The 15,487-nt window shown below is 40.2% G+C and overlaps 1 long non-coding RNA gene across 3 annotated transcripts in view; it reads left to right on the top strand.

Moving 5' to 3' along the window:
• Window positions 1-15,487, top strand: part of LOC126042290 (uncharacterized) — a 177,654-nt gene that overhangs the window by 153,230 nt on the left and 8,937 nt on the right. For 2 of the 3 annotated variants that reach the window (XR_007507104.1, XR_007507102.1), the window contains exon 2: window positions 12,191-13,590. This is a non-coding gene — a long non-coding RNA (uncharacterized LOC126042290). The remainder of the gene's footprint in view (window positions 1-12,190; window positions 13,591-15,487) is intronic. The other variant, XR_007507103.1, reaches the window with a different exon arrangement.

The following is a 15,487-nucleotide window of genomic DNA, read 5'->3' as shown; positions in this document are numbered from 1 at the left end:
TTCTGACTCTCTCAGTCACCCTGTTTTTATTGGACACAGCAGTGAGCCTTACCAAGAGGTGCTGTGCTCTGCCTACAGAGCTACTTTGCCCAAATTAGAGAATATGTCCCTGATTCACTTTTCTTGAAGAAAGCCAGGCATCAATATACTCAGGCCAGCATGCTTTTGGCAGCTCATGCAAAGTATGGAGAACACATGTAATTTGTCCTTTTTAATTTAGTCTTCTCTGCCCTGCAATAGAGCAAGCAGCCTTATCCTGTATTAGTCAAAGCTTCTGAGAAGGCTCCCTCTGTGCTTCCAGAATAGTCCCATAGTGACAGTGTAGCACTGTGGAAATAAAAGACAAGAGACATATGCAAATGATGAAGTCTGCTTCTGAAAGGGATGAAACCATTTCCCTCGCCAGCACGACATGACTAAGGGCAATCTTGTGGTGGCTGGTAGATACATGTGTCTATATCCAGTTTATGGCTTCTAGCTGGGCTCGTGGAAAGGCTGCATTGCAGAACTGACAGGGCCGTGTCCCATGCCAGCCAGCCGAGGGACAGTGGTAGATTATTAACCTCAATGATCATCTAGTCAAATGGGCTGAGAAAATTAATTCCCCCTGCTTCTTCATTTGTGGTGGGGAAAAAACACGTGGGGAGTGGAAAATTCTGCAAGGACTAGAGAAAGGCTTTAAAAGGAGCGATAAAGACTCAAGCTTTTGGAAGAGTCAGCAGCTTTGGACATGAGAGAGGATCAGGACAGAATGCTTTATAGCAGAAAGGTTCCACTTAATGGTGGGACTAACTAAGGTCAGAGAAAGCTGATCTGATGGGAGGGAGGCTCAACAATTAAGAGGAGAGCTCTGAATTGCAGGCAAAAAAAGATGGACGTCTTAGAGGAACCTGATGTTACCCAAAATATTGCTGTGAATTTGGAAAATGAGCGTAGAATTTATTGGGTTTGCATTGACCTGTGTGTCCCTGTGCTATCTAAGCGTAATTTTGATGGGGGGGCGCTGAGTGCAGCTAAGCTGCATACTATCATATTGCAGAAGAGATAACAAGCAAAGATCCTCCACCCAGTAAATATGCCAGAAGGGCCTGGAGCAGAAACAGTGCTGCTGCCTACCTATATCTAATAGGAGCTTAAAAAGTCACTTGATTTATTGTGACCTTCTTTTGGGTCTTGCATTTCAAAAAATACAGTCCAGCTGGAAAAGAGAGCAAAAAAGAATACTCAGAGGTCTAAAAAAAAAATTTATCTGTGAGGAAAGATTGAATGATCTGGGGTTGTCTAACCTAAACAAGAGGAGTCTTAAAGAACATAATGTAGGTTTTCAACTACGTGAGAAACAGGGCTCCAAAGAAAAGGAGGATAATCCTTTTCTATGTTCCTGGGGGATAGTAAGTAACAATAGGCTTCAATTGCAGTAAGAAAGATGTCAGTTAATCATTAAGAAACACTTGGTATTCTGTTAGGAATCTGGTGGCATACTGCAGTAGATCGAGAAGGGGTAGAGTCTTTGTCAGTGGATACCTTTATGGATAGACTAGACAATGTCTGAGAGTAGTGACAAAGACATAATAGGGCTCACACTGACCTTGTGAGCCTGGTCAACAACAGACTGGTCAGCTGAAACCCAGTGAGCACTTAGTAAGTAAAGTCTAGCAAGAGGCAAATGGATGTGGGTCACTTTTGTAGCTGGGACTCCAGGATAAGGTAGGAGATGGTAAATCCCTTGTACATTTTGACAGTGGGAATCTCCCTCAACTTTGAAAGCAGATTTTTGTCAACTCAGAACACTTTTCCCTTGACAAACCCATACGCTACCTTCATCTTATCTAGAGAAAGCCTCAGCGAACTGGCTTTCATCCATGTCTTATCTCTGCCAGACACAAGGAAGCTGTAACATATGGCTTCAATGAAAAGGAAACGTAGAAGTTGGTGTCATCAGGATATTGATGACATTGTAGCCTATGCCATTTCACAACATCCTCCAGTGGTTTCATATGGGTTTTGAATAAGAAGGGTAACAGCAGTGAACCCTTTGGCACTTTAAGCTGTGAGACCTGGGAGAAAAAAAAAACATTTATCTGTGCTTCTGGGATCTTCTTGACGGAGATTGTCAGAACACTTCAAAGACTTTCTTCTTTCCTGTCAGCCATTTTGCCACAGCAGCAATCTGTAACAGCAAACAGGAAGCAGACATCATGTCTGGACTTTTGTCTGACTCAGATGCAGTGTCAAAGCACAGGGAGAATTAGCAATATTAAGTTAAAATAATGTATTAAAGTATGTGTATGTATGTGGGTCTGTATGAAGTCATGTAACCATATCATGACAGAAATTTCCTGCCTGTTCTGTAAAATTGTTAATGTCACTAATCAGAACATATAATCTGACTATTAACTGGAAGAGTAAACTTATACATAGTTTAGGAATTTTAGTCCTGAGAGCTGTAGAGTGAGAACATTCTGCACAGTTGATCATCTGCAGAGGTCTTGCAATGAGACCTGCCTTAATAGATCAGGGGGACAAATGGGTAATCGCTTAGTTGGTTTAATGAACCAGTGAAAGTAACAGGTGAAGTGATGTGACCCCTTTGTGAAAAAGGGAGGGAGAACCCATTGACAAAGATGCAGAATGGGGAAGAAGATACAAAATCTCACTTTTGGTATTAACCTACCTACGCTGTAGGCAGACATGTCTTTCCTCCCAGGCTTACGTCCATCTGGAGCTCCAACCTGTACTGTGCCAAATAAGATTTAGCTTAAGTGGCCAGCCATTTTTTTGGAGTGTATTATCAGTATATATCTTTGGTTGGTATACAGATTCGCTAATAGCGATTTATAAGGTACCTAGTCTTGAAAAATCTTTGTTTCTTATTTAAAAACATATCATTGTATTGTTCAGGTTTTGTGTGCTTCCTTTATGCCATCAGCAATGAGAAAACCGCACTGAAATGACTACATATGCCTGTCATGTGCCTCAGCTGTAATAGTAGAAGTAAAATAAGTACTCCAGAATCTGGTTAACTCACCTTCCTCAGCCATTTCAACATAACCACAGGGAGGGTGTCCTGGAGGCCCCAGATGTACCACTGGAAGACTTTTCAAAATAAAGCCCTATTAGTAAGGCCATTTGACCTTTCTCCCTTCCCTGCTGTGATATTTGGTGGACAAGACATAAATAATTCCAGTGAAACACTCGGGCCTCAAAAAATGGTGCATTTTGCACCAAAAACACAGGGGCTGCCAGGTGCCTAAGCAGAAGAGGAGCCAGATGAGTGAGGTGTTGAAGTTGGCCCACCACTACCATCCCACCAATGTTTGGTGTTCTACGTACAGGAATTGATGTAGGGTAGGAGTGAAACAAATTAGTGAAATCCATCTTGTTTTCTCATAACACAAATGCCAGCTGAGCTGGAGTGATGCTGTGCAGTAGATTGCAATGAAAACATGCAGCTTGTGATAAGCTGACAGGAGCTGGACTGAGCATAAAAAGCTTAGAAACATCAGTGTGTAAAGGCAAAGTTCTTGCTTTTGTGTTTTAAAAAGACATTTGCTATGCTTTTCTTTTCAGAATATAACACATTGTGTTAATGCCAGCAACTATATTTATAACACCTTACACTTCCCATGTGTCAATTTTCTGTCCTTATATATGTATGTTCTCGGGTTTTTGAGCTATGGACCTGTTATAATTATCATTAGAACTTTGTGACCAAGGAGATTAGACTTTCTCAGCATGACTAACTGTTTTCTCAAGGCGTCCTGGCTACAGTGAAGTGACTGTGCTGACATTTGCACAGACGGGCAGATGGTGCCTAGGACATGTCTCGTTGCAGTGCAGACCTGAAGATCCTAGTTGAGGAAGCCGAGCCACTGTGTTTTGGCCTGATTTATAAGAAAACTGCTTCTCGGCAAATGTAGCCTGTGTTATCCTTTCTGCTAGATGTAATGGAAAAAAATGGTTAGCCATAGGAAAATGAGCCCACAGCTACAACATATGTTTTAGCAAACGGCCATAATGATTTATATCAGATATCCATGTGTGTTTGTTCCATACCAACTAAAACCATTTAAACTCCTTGGGAAATATTGAAGAGGGCAAACATCCACAAGTCTGATTGACTATGGGAGGTTGTAAGATATATCACAATTGATAAGTTGTGCTTGAAAACCATGCAGTATGAGAACAAAAGCTGAAATGGTACAGCTGTGAAAAGGTCTTCTAGAGATGGAATCTGAATTTTGATTTCTCCTTAGAGTCAATCATAGATGTGGAATAGTTCCCTCTCTCTCAAGAAAGAGATTTTGCATTGAGGCTACCTGTGGGAGTCAGTACGTGTTGTTGGGTACGCTGAGAAACATGATCCTTCAGATAGAAGAGGGAGAGTAGGCATGGCATGCTTTGGAGTAATTGGGACCATGGACTGATTCAGTGAAATGCAATTGTTTCCTAATTCCAATTCTGAGAATGAATCACATAATTTTCTGCAGATAACCGGCTAATGTCCACTAACTACTGAGAAGAACTTTATGTCCTACTTTGTGATTGACAGCTAACTATAGACATTTTCAGCTGGAGGAGTTGTCATGGTCTGGCCTGCTGCATCTAGGTGCCAGAACCCTTGGCATACACTGACTTCCTACTATGGACTTTGTGTTTAACTTCCATTATTTCACCTTAACCTATTCAGGAAAAACCCATCAATGTAACACTGTTTTAGAAGTGGCTTTTCTTGGTTACAGCTAATGGAATTTATGCAAATAAAATACTACTCCAGAAGTCCTCTGATAAGCCATACAGACTAGAAAATTACTGATTTAGGACATAAGTGGGTAAGACGGCAAGTTTCATCATGTGTTTGAAACTGGTTTATGCATATACTGCTTTTTTATCTTCGATCCAGAGCATTACAGAAGCCTTCAGCAAATATAGCTCTCTCTTCTATGCACCAACATCATAACAGTTTTTACATTCTTGTTCTGCTCTGCGCTCATGTAGTCCTGGAAGAGCTCCATGGACTTCAAGGGTCAAGGCAATACTGTAATTACATAGAATTAGAATTCTTTTTCTTCAGCAAAAAGATTTGGTAATGTAGCAAAACCAATGGACCACAGCCAGCTATGGCATAAACAGTGATTTTACTTCTTGTGCCAAATTCTTAAATGGTGCCAGTGAACCTGCTGCGTTCTAAAAAATATTTTTTGATCTCCTTTGTGTCAATAGCTTAGACAAAAGGGTTGGAGTGGCAGCAATAAAAAGAACTATTGAAGATCTTATATGTGGCACAACTATTTTACTTTGTCTTTTCTTGTTAACTGCTTTTCCATCTTCATTCCCATTTCAGCACCTACTTACATGGGAGCCAAACATGGCCAAAAACTGAGTATACTTACATCAAGATAGATATATAAAAGGGCATTTGAATCACTCACCACTTTGCCTATAGATTTCAGAAGTTCAGCAGACATAAACTTCCAGGTATAAAGGTAGCGGAAGCAGGTGGGTTCAATGAGTTGGGTGTAGCAGCTGGGAACAGAGCACTAAGATAAACGTGCATGTGCTCATTCTTGTGATTAGGCCAAAAAAGCTTTCCCAGTGTTGCCCTGTGCTGTAGAGACATACCTTGTAATCAAGGAATGAATGTCCAAGTCTTCCAACACACAATTCTGTAATGCAACACCTAACAGGTGGGATTGCTGTGCCTGCAACCAGGCTTTCCTGTTCTGTGGCTTTCTGGGATCAGCAAGTATCTGTACCATGCTTGGGGAGCAAATTCTCAGCTGCTGCAACTCCATGGTTGCAGGTTGCTGTTGTTCGGGACTGCAGAGTTGTCCCACCTCTTTCCAGTTCTGGAAGCAATGACTAGGAACTGCCCTAAGCCTCACCTCGTCACATGTCACCGCACTGGCGTGTGCCAAGAGATAAAGTAAGCAACACAGAGGGCATCTGGAAAGAGGGGAGACAGGAGGAACTCAATTTGGCAGATGCTGGAGCACAGCAGGTTTTCAGCAGTTTATTTTGGAAGTAATTGTTCGCTAAATAACCATGCTTTAACTGCAGTGGAGTATCTCCAGCTTCAGTAGTATTTTATTATTATTATTATTAAAGACCAAAGTGTACAACAGTTATAGGATCATGGTGGTGCTCATAGCTAAGATTCACTGTTCATTAACCATTCAGACACTGTGATTTTAGAAGGGCTGGGCTTTCAAGTGGTTTTTCCTAATTCTTGTCGTTCTCAAACACACCCATTTTAATTGCCAAGAAATCAAACTGCAGGAAGAAAAGTAGTGTTACCTGATTTGTGCATAGGCTGCCTCCATCACACTAGTACATAATCAAAGAAAATATAACTACAGCTCTGCGAATTTGAGGCCCAATCCTGCAGTCTAGTCTGTTCATCCACTGTTCACATAAACGGGTGAGTCTTCGGGTTTTGCTTGGCTAACAAGTACCATTCTGTAATAACAAAGAGGAAATCTATGCTAGGATTTAGAACAGCTGGTTTTATTAAATCTAATAGACCAACTGTAACCTTGGTGTCAAGCAGGAATGATTCTCCTAAAATGACTGGAGCTGTACCAGTCTTACATTTCAGGATTGAGATCAGAACCAGATCTAGTCTGCTGAAAAATAAAGCAGTTCTGTCACTTGCAGGTAGTGAGGAATCAGTTTCCCAAATCTTAAATCTCTCTATGTGCAAGCTGAATTTGTACACTCTAAATATATTACATGGACTCCATGGGGTGGTCTTCTTAATATCCTCCACAGTATGTACTAATAAGGCTCTTTTTTCTTCTTCATGCAGCTTGTCCTCTAAGGTGGATAGATGTTTCCTGCACTAGCATTTTGTTCTATTCCTACTAAAACCATTTTAAGTTCCAGAAGAATTTTGATCTTTTTTGTCTTCCAAAACTATTATATATATTCACAAGTTCAGAGTCATGCTGTCTGTAACCACATACCTTTAAATCCCAATATTTGAGGTGGGAGTTATGGGAGGATGGCATTAAGTTTACAGCAGGGCTTTCCAAACTGGTGGTACAAAGGTGCTGGGAGGGAGAGGTGAAAAAGCAAATGATTAATTCTGCTTCCAACATGGGGACATTGTACTGGGGAGGGGAGAGGATGAATGGAAGAGTTCACAGGGAAGAGTCATTTGCAAAGTGCTGGTTTACAGAACTTTAAAGGGTAAATGCACTTATTTGTAGGCAGTAGACTAAGTTGTATCATTTGACATGAGCTGGCTCCTAGTTATAGTTGACGTCACGATATTTACAGCATTCTTCTTAAAGCTATCAGTTTAGCGGGGGGGGGCAAGGGAAAGAAGACATACCCTTTCTAATAGTGCTACCTCTGAAATCCCTATGCCATGTGTGAAAATGCTGTGCCCCTCTTGCTTACCAAGTGGCTTAAGTTAATATAAGGGGACTCAATGTTCTAACCTTAAATGCCAAGGGAACAATACCTGAAAGGTCTGAGACTGAAGCATCGGACTACACAATTCCCTATTTACTATAGATGGTATATTTAGTAACTAATCATCCAACCTAATAATCTAAAATAGTATTTGACAAAAAGGTCAAGCGTTTAATATTAGGGCTAGGAGAGCCATAAAAATCTATAAGGAGAACGCTCCGTGGAACATCCAGACAGATGCAGCTCCCAGCTCTGTCACTGTATCTCTCAGTTCCTCCTTTCATTCTATAAAAATGTCACAGTCTCTCAAGCTCAAATGATTCCATACGTTTTCTGCTTCTGGAGGATGTAACTCTGGTTGTGAGACCAAACAACTCTTGTTTCTGGAAGTTTCGTCTCTTGACATCTTCTAGAGCTTTTCAAAAAGTGTCATGGTTTACGGAGTAAACTAAAGTTCCCAGGAGGACGTGGAGGACTGTATTTTTATGGAAATCTCATTAGAGTGCAATGGAAGAGACTTTTTAAATCAAATAATTGCTTTATAAAACTTTGCAGACTTTATGTTCCAAGTCTGTTAGCCAAATGGATATCAGCCAGAGGGGTGAGAGGGAGTGAACCAAACTGAAAGCTTGGGTAAATGGGCCCCACTTTCACACTGTTTTTGAACTTGACTAACACATGCAGGGGCTAGAAGTAGCCACAGTGTTCTGTTGATCTGTAGAGCAACCTGAGCAGGTTCAGCCATGTTTCAGAACCTCATTTCCCCTGTAAAACATAGAAACAAAACACAGAAACAGCAACTGAGACTAAATGCTGTACTGGGATACAGACTGCAGGACACACATGTCTGATTTTATTGTTAATGCTGTCCTCCCTTAGCTCCTGTCTCTCTGATACTGTTCCCACACTCTGTTCTTCGTGACTCCCTTCATGACTGTTGGCAGTTTATTTTTTCTATTATATTCTTATTTGCCTGCAGGGACCTCAGCTATTTTACTTCTGCCCATGGGATCCCACCTCAGTTGTAGCTGTTTGAATTAACATGCCTCCTTGCTGCGTCTTCTGACTGAGGAAACTGCAAGGAGAAGTGCCATCATGGCTAGCAGAACAAACAGATGATCCACCCTGTAACTCATTGCTGTGGCGTTTTTTCATTTTTTGTAAACCTACACAGTTAATAGCGGGTTTCTTTGTTTTGTTCTGTTTTGTTTTTTTGATCAGCAAATATATACTACGGGGTGGGGGTGGGGGGTATTTGGAAGAAAAAATGGGACCCACCTTTTAATTCTCATGAAAGCATTATCATGGGAAGCCCTCTTGCAACAACAGAGTGAGAACAAGTTAAATATTTTGTTTCAAAGGGATTATCCCTACCCAGCAGGGAACAGCTGGCATAAAGCGTTGATCCACCTCCCATTGCAAACATGAGCCAAACTCCCATTGATTTCATTGGTACAGAATCAAGCCCTTATTAAGTCCATGACCAGCTTTGCACGACTTCTGTCTCTCTCTGCTTCCCTTACACATAGGCCTGACCCTCTCTGACCCTGGAGAACCCAGGCTCAGGGGGGCTGTATTGGAACTGAAAGCACTTTAAGAGGTGAATGAGTAAAATAGTAAACAGCTTTTTCCAAACACTTTCAGTGGTGGAGTACATCTCAAATAGCCCCGCTAACTTCAGTCTAGCCCATCTGTCTGGATAGCCAAATTAAAAGCAGCAAGATGTATCCAGGATCTCGACTCACTAAAATGAGCCAGTTCCTTCTTTTTTCTGGATTAGCATGGTTCCTCTTTAGGTTGTGTTTCATTCCTGTGTTGAGCCACTTGAAAAAGATTATTTTCTCATGGTATTTTCAGGTTTTGTGCACAGTTACATTGCAGTGTATTTAGTAAAAGAGCACCAGTTACTGAGATGTGTTGAAAAACACCACTCCCAGATCTAAGAGCAGCCACAGACTTCTTAGTACCTTTCAAGAGCATTCACATCAAGCCATATATGTATGTAGAACTGTTCAGAGAACATACATTAATTAGGAAAAAACCTAGACTTTAGTTAGGATCCTAATCTCTGACATCGACAGGCTTCTTCTCACCAACATCTGGTCTCTCCATGGTTATATTGTTTGAATGCATTTCTGCTAAATGGCAGACAGGCTGAAACTATTACTGCCTAGGAATGGGAAAAAATGTAATAATAAGTGATTGGGTTATTAAGAGCCTTACTGTATGTGACAGTGAAAAAACTGGGGCTGTACCCTCATATGTCATCTAAAAGTTAGTACTATGAACAAGATGTTTTCATATCCTTTCTAATACTTTGAAATAGATCAAAATTTATCATAGCTATCTTCATTTTACTCTGTTAATAATGAATGATCAGTGAAACACTTTGGAATGGGAAAAGCTAGATGATTCATATAACCTCTGCTGTGAAAGGTTTTCAAAGTTTAAAACATACAAAGAGAAGTAAAAGTAGCTGTATCTTTTGCACAATATATAAAAGCCAAGAAATTATGTAGGAGAGCTGAGAAGTTTTAATTGAATAACACAGTTTGCGAGATGGTCATACAGGTCTGATTTTTTGATAATCAGATTGAGTTTCATTGTTCAGCATTTGCATGAGTTCTCAAACAATGAAACTGTCTTTGTGGACATTTCCTTTCACTGAAAGTCATCCTTTGATGATAGTAGTATGACTGTGTGAGTGTTGTATAACTGCAATTTTTAACTCCTGGGGAAGATACTGTGTAAAAAGCTCTGTTTCTTCTTTACTAGAACTGATAGAAGATGTAAAAAAAGAGTCCAAAGTCTTGCTCAACTGTTTATGGATAACAAGGAATCCAGAAACTTTGCCATAGTGTTCCTGTTATGCACACGCATCTGATTAAGTCTGCCCTAAGAATAAAGGGCCAAATTCTCTGCTGGAATAAAATCCACAATTTCTCTGGTGTCTGTTGATCTTCCACTACCTGTTTCAGCAGAGACCTTGGTTACTAAAAGCTGAACTACAGAGACATGTCTTTATCCCTCCAAATTGTATAGCCAATGTTTGGAGATTTTTTTATCTTTGTGCCAGTGCACAGAAAGAGGTATAATATGGTGCATGCATGACTTCTTCATAAAGATTCTACTTTCGGAGCCTGCGAGTAGGGAATTAAGTGTCCCATTCAGGTAGATTATTCTATAATAATAATTGTCATTCCTATTGCATCATTTTCACAAGTGTGTAAGGCTCCTGACTGAGAAAGACTGGACATGCTGGACCACTGTTCTGAACCAGTATTGCAGTCCCTGTGCTTTTGTATTGTTAGAGCTACTTCTTTTGAACTTTACAGCTAGCTAAAAATTTGAGATATTCTAGGTTATTCTAATTATGAGAAGAAAATGTTGGTGAGAGTCACATACTACTTCCATGCAACTCTGTCCTTTTTTTGTAAACACATAAAAATCTGGGGTTTTGACCACAAGACAAGTCAAACAACTAGAAGAATAGAAAAATTTTATCCCATTGCCTTGTGAGACCTCATTCAGCCAGAGCCCATTCCTTATGCTCACCCTTGGCCTCATGTAGGGATGCACTGTCTGCATTTCCTGCCACCTTTCTTCATTTCTGTAGTGATTCTGTGGCTTTTCTTCCCATCCAGCTCTGATGGTCTCTCAGTGCAATACTCAGAAGATACACTTCTCTGATAGTTCAAGTCTCTGATCAGACTGGCCTTGCCTTTGCTGTGTGCAATGACACGTGCCTGCACTTTGCTTTGAAGGCTGAGTATCTTCACAGAGGAGCTGAGTTGCTCCTTCCCAGCTAGCTCAACTGAAGGGCAGTGACTACAACCACCAGTTCTGACAACATTTCATTCATCCATTCTTAACTCTGTTTTCTATCAGAATTATTCCCGTAACTCCCTGCCATCATAAAAAAGTGAGCCTGAAAAGAAGAGGAGTAAACATAGAGTGGTTTAAAATTGTATACTAGGAATAATTAAACTTTTAGTGAGAGGCTTCTGTCATTTCTCTATTTTTACTTACTGTGAGGAGGACAGCATGTTCTCCTCTCTGTGGAGTCACATAAATGACTTGATTAAAGTGCATGTTACAGAGCTGAATCTGGGCATTTGGAACTTGCTTGCTGTTTTCCTAAGGTACTTGTATGATAGATGAGGGAAAAAAAAGTCCTGTGCTTAGTTCTTCTTGTTATGATGTAGATGTATTTTCCACACATTTGCGAATAGAGTACAGAACAAGAGTTCTTCAGCTATTTAAAGTCTTTGAAAGAAGAAAGGCAGTTTAGATTACCAGCAGCCTACAATGTGCGTGGCACAAAAATGTCAGTTTTAATGGCAAAGTTCAGGATAAAACTGTGTCAGCTAATTTAATCATTTACCATGAAATACCAGTTATCTTAATCTTACATGCAGTCCTTAAGTCTGCTGCATATTTTTGTGTAATTGAATCCTGACCCTAAAAGGGAGGAAGCAAGGAATTTGCTTTTTAGTGAATAGTTAGGCTCTAAATGTTCCTGTTCATAAATTGTATTTGTAGCATTGTCAGATATTTTAATACTGAGCAGCTAATATTTCTGATGAGTCTATTTTTTCTCTGTTTCATATTTGTTTTCCATGCTGCAGAAATCATATTAGTATTCAGTTTCTATGGAACTTAACCGAGTTCTCTGGAAAAAGTGCAAATATTGTTCCCAGAACTTAAGGCAAATAAATTAGTATCTAACCCAGATGACACATTTTATTCATGTGGTTTGCTTTCCATCTAGATACCTGATGTATTACTTCAGCAGCAAATTCAACAAGGCCAAGATGTCTTCATTTTCCTTCAGAGCAAGAGCTGTAAATCGGTGTGATGGAAGTATTGGTCTTCTGTGGCCAGCCGGCGAGAACCCATCAACAGCTGTGATGAGCAGAGCAGACATGGGGAGACAGGAGGCAGCTGAAGCCAAAGAGGACCCACGCCTGGAGCTGTGTGTGTGATTGGAGCAGAGAGAGGCCAGGACCCAAGGAAATCCCAGCAGCAAGGGAAAAAAACAGATTGACTCTCAGTGACTCATTTAGCTCCTGGATTGGACAGATCTCTCCCCTGCTGGCAATTTGGCTGAGCATCAATGGACAGATACCAGGATGAATAGCTTAAAATAATTAGGGGTTGGGAATCTGCAAAACTGCTAGCCATCCAATTCTTCACTGTGCAATGTGAGGCACAAAAAAGAAATTACATTTAGGTTATTAAATATTAAGTCAGTGGATTTACCTCCATTTGGTCCAGAACAGGAAACTGGCTAAAATTCAACATTTATATCATTGTGTTGATGATCTGTTTATCACTGAACAAGTGAGTGCCTTTTGGCAGGTCAAGCTCTTTGACACATGGGGTGAATGTGTGCTTAATTTCTCCCAAACAGAAGAATTAATATAATAATAATTAACACAGATGAGAACAGAATTAAAATACACTCAAGAGTTCAGTTTAATGCCAGGCATCACATTTTAGATGTTCTGGGGCCAGATTTTTTCCTGTTGAAGGTAGTCAGGATTTTGCCATTGGTGCTGATGGGAGCCGGAGTGGGCCTTGAATACAGCGAAACAGGATTCCCTGTACTTTCTATTTAATGCTCAAAACCAGAAGCAACAGGCTCATTTAGTATCAGTAAAGGTCAGTTAAAATTATAGAGACATCCTTTGGAGCAAATCCTCTGCCTCGTATTTGCATATTTATGAACTAGAGATTACGACAGGCTATTCCATTTATTAGAGCAGTGCCGCTATAGTTAATAGTCTGTCAGTATTTCCATTATAAACCCCGTTTTTCAGTGTTTTAATATCTCAGCCATTTAAAATCACATCAGGAAGCAAGTTGGTCTTACGTTGTCGGCCAGGTGCAATTTTTTGTTTTGGATTATTTTCAATAATGAAATACTGTTCATCATATATGTAAATGAGCCACAGGATTTCTGTTGGGGGGAAATTGGAAAGTGCATAAGTTCATGACAGCTTTGTTTTTCTTTAGAAAAGAAGGGAAAAGAGGGATTTGACCAATCGTGTCAACTGGGGCTTCACATTTGAAGAACAGTTTCTCAAGCAACTTCTCACAGAAGAAACACTGGTTCTCAGTGTGAAATCAGGTTGCTGCGTGCTTGCCAGTGGTGACCAGGGTATACAGGTGAGGATGGTTCCCCCGTCCCTCAGAAATTTCTTGTCTGCCAGAGTCATGGGCGAAGCACGCCAGGTGAGAAAGCAGTGAACGTAAAAAAACAGCCTTTAGAAGCCCTGTTTACAAATTCAAAAAGTTGGCATCTTTTTAAGTGTCTTTCAGATGCAGGGAAGTGCAGTACTGTACTGACTTTATTGCTGATATTTGGGGTAGAGAAAAGGGGTTGCTGAGGCTTTGGGGAGGGGGCAGTTGTGAAGCTACCTTGTATGTGTCCCTGAACTGAGCAATATTGTTTACTTCAGCAGTCTCACATCCTGCTCCTTCCAAACAGCCTCAGTTTGCTTTCATAGAGGTGTTGGTTTGCTAAAAAATAGCTGCCTGGCAGGGGCAAATGTTTCGATTAAAATGCCAATTTTTAACTTACCAGGGCAGCAAAAAGTTACTCTTCAGTAAAGAAGCTGGTCTTGCACTATAACCTCTTGCCCCATAAGTAGAGAAACAGTCCAATAAGAAACTCCTGGGCAGGGATTTGTTCTCAAGGCCTTGAAAAATCATTTGCCACCACAATAACTGAAAAGTTAAAAATCAAATTCATGAAGAAAAAAAAAATGAAGTCATGTGCAAAATGTTTGTTGCTCTTTACCATTGCCCAACAAACACATAGTTGGGGGTGGGAACAAACACCGTCCATGTTTTCCCTCTTTTCCATCATAAAGGTCTATGTGCACAACTGGGGACTCCAGGGAAACTAACGATAACAGGCCAGAAACACCGTTGAAGCACCATATACGATCCACTTGGTGCATGGCAGCTAATAAAACTGTGCCCTAGGCAAGACCTAGGGCTTGGCCTCTATGTCTTCTTCTGTGACTTTTGACTAAATTAAGATTAACAACAAGTGTAGAAGGTACATTACATAAACAATTTTTTAAGTACTTGTAAGCCATGATTGCAACAAAAAGTCTGTGATCTGAAAGCCCCCAAATTCAAATGGTGAGCCAGACTTTGCATCTGGCCTCTTATCTCCACCATGAGAACCAAGAGCCCAGATGAAGACACTCTACTCAAGCTTGTGGAAAATCTGTTCCAAATCCTAGTGGCTCGGGCTCATCAGTAGCACTTTCTTAAAACAACAGTATCTGGGATATTATTGTAGGTAATTGCTATACTGAAGTGCATTTTCCAGATTCCTTCCAGAATTGCCATTGTAAAGAACAATCTTCCTTCCCCAGGCACATCACAGTACTTTTTCAGCCAAAAATTATCTCTGGTCATGATAAGTGATCGTAACTCAGAAGTAGGCAGGCTACAGAAATTCTAACTGTGTTGAATACAAAATTACTTTAACGGTTTTATAAAGCAGGTGTAACCCAAAGTAACAGTGGGGGAGGGAGGGTCTGCCAAATGTGTTTAGAATGTATGAAGTATGAAGTATTATGTGCTTTCTGCTGGAAGATAAGTCCATGCTCAGTAAGCTATCTGAACAGCATGGTTCACTACATGTATTTGTTATGTTTTGGTTTTAATTTGAAGTGACATAAAATCTTGCATAACTGATTTGAGTGCATCTCTGAATATTAAAAATACTAATTATTATGTAATTAGTCAACAGGATGTGTGTAATTGTGTAATACCAGCATTCCTGGGTGTGGTTAAGTACGTAGGTAGAATGCCAACTCTCATCTAGACATAGTATTATAAAATTACACAACAACATACACCCTGGGTGGGTACTCTAATTATATTTTATATTTAAACAATGGCTATATTAGCAAAATAGAACTTACTCTTTTTAAAAATATCTTCCCACAGGCATGGATCATAGTAGATGATGATGATAATATTGCCCAAATAGAGTATCTTCCATCTTGGACCAGGACCCAGGCTTCTTCATAAACATACAAAT

This window comes from Accipiter gentilis, chromosome 8, assembly GCF_929443795.1.
Source record: "Accipiter gentilis chromosome 8, bAccGen1.1, whole genome shotgun sequence".
NCBI lineage: Eukaryota > Metazoa > Chordata > Aves > Accipitriformes > Accipitridae > Astur > Astur gentilis.
The sequence above is the reverse complement of the archived record's forward strand: the minus strand, read 5'-3'. Positions and strand labels throughout refer to the sequence as shown.